Below are 2,043 nucleotides of genomic sequence, written 5' to 3' on the forward strand. Positions count from 1 at the left end.
ATTAGCATATCCACTTCAGCACCATATGCTGGGCAATTGAGTCAAAACCGATCACATGCAAGGAGGCAAATGTGGTGTTAATTCCGTGACTCAAAAACTCCACGAAGAATCGTTCTCACAAGTTCATCTGTGTCAAATTCCAGGCTGTGGTGAGAGCTGGACAACCTGCAACTGTAACATTCTCCTGCGTCTCAGCAAAGGTTTTGGCGAAATCTTTGTGTCTTGATAAATTGTTCTTTCAACATCGATGTATTTCAGGGTTTTGGGTGTTTTATGTTGAAAACTAGATCACTGCCTTGCAGCTGTGATGGCCGAGTGGTTAAGGCGTTGGACTCGAAATCTAACGGGGTTGCCCACGCAGGTTCGAATCCTGCTCACAGCGTTGTTCTTATCAAAAACCATTGATCATTCAGCGGGCTTTTGCATATCATAAAACTCGAGCGAGACGTTCAAATAAAAGTCGTTTTTCGCAAGTAAAAATTCCGAAGTAATTTCAAGAGTGACCCAGTCATTTCAAAGAATAAACTATATGTCGAGAATGAGGGTCAACACAGGTGATGATCTATTGTGAAATTTAGATGCTCAGGCGGGAATGAAGCAAAGTAAGATGCAATAAAAATATCAGTAACTGCAGGCGAGTAATGCCTCATTTTCTAGGATCTGTAGAACGACCAGCTGAGATAATATTTCAGACCCACAACTTATTATTATTCCAGACTAATGGAGTCACAGTCATACAGATGTAGAGCAAGGAAGCAGACCCCTCAGTCACATCGTTATGTAGATGAGATATCCTAACTTTGATTAGATTAGATTACTTACAGTGTGGAAACAGGGCCTTCAGCCCAACAAGTTCACACCGACCCGCCGAAGCACAACCCACCCATACCACTATATTTACCTCTTACCTAACACTACGGGCAATTTAGCATGGCCAATTCACCTGATCCGCACATCTTTGGACTGTGGGAGGAAACCGGAGCACCCGGAGGAAACCCACGCAGCCACATGGAGAACGAGCAAACATCACACAGTCAGTCGCCTGTGTCGGCAATTGAACCCGGGTCTCAGGCGCTGTGAGGCAGCAATGCTAACCACTGTCCCACCGTGCCACTCAACTAAATCTATTCACATTTGCCAGCACTCAACTAATATCCCGCTAAACCCTTCTTCTTCATAGAATCATCCAGATGGCTAACAGACTCCACCACTTCCACTGGCAGCTCATATCATGCACATGCCCCTTCTGCCTGCAACTGTTATCCTTCTGTTCCTTGTACAGCTTTTAAGACCAACCATTAACTTATGCTCTCTCATTCTGGACTCCACCACCCGAGGGAAAAGACCTGTTCTATTTATCCTATTTCTGCCTATCATGATTTCATAAATCTGTATAAAGTTACCTCTCGGCCGTCGACGCTCCATAGAACACAACCTCAACCTATTCAGCCTCTCCCCATAGCTCAAATCCTCAAACGCTGGGAACACCCCTGCCAATCTTATGGGAAACTGTTCAAGTTTCACAACATCCTTCTGAGAAGGGGGAGGCCAGAATTGCACACAAAATTCCAAACGTGGTCTAGCCATTGTCCGCTATACTCGCAACGTAATCTCCCCTCATCTGTGCTCAATACTCTGACCAAAAAAGAAAAGAATACCAAGGAGCTTCTGCATGGTCCTACCGACATGCGGCTCTGCTTTCAATAAATTATGAACCTGAACTCCAAATTCTGTTTGTTCAGCAAAACTTGCCATTAAGTCTCGACTGGGAAAAGCTACGTAGACCTTAGATGTTCCCTGTACCATCTGCAATTTTGCGCTAGGTCTCTCTTATGGAGAGGAGACCATATCAAGAGCAATGGATGCGGTAAATCATGTTTGCGAAAATCCAGGTAAATCTCTCGTGAATTGCAACAATTCTTTGAGGCCTGAGACGGAGATAAGAGATAGTAGAGTAGTATTGAGAGAGCATAGAGTAGCTTTATTTGTCATTTCTACTATATACAACGGGAACAACAAAAACGAGACAGTGTTGCTCCAGGA

At 44.2% G+C, this 2,043-nt stretch overlaps 1 non-coding gene across 1 annotated transcript; it reads left to right on the top strand.

Moving 5' to 3' along the window:
* Positions 1-301: 301 nt before the first annotated feature.
* trnas-cga (transfer RNA serine (anticodon CGA)) lies at positions 302-382 on the top strand. The gene has a single exon. It is a non-coding gene; the product is annotated as a tRNA-Ser (tRNA).
* The last annotated feature ends 1,661 nt before the right edge of the window (positions 383-2,043 follow it).

The sequence above is a fragment of the Hemiscyllium ocellatum genome, chromosome 50 (genome assembly GCF_020745735.1).
Source record: "Hemiscyllium ocellatum isolate sHemOce1 chromosome 50, sHemOce1.pat.X.cur, whole genome shotgun sequence".
NCBI lineage: Eukaryota > Metazoa > Chordata > Chondrichthyes > Orectolobiformes > Hemiscylliidae > Hemiscyllium > Hemiscyllium ocellatum.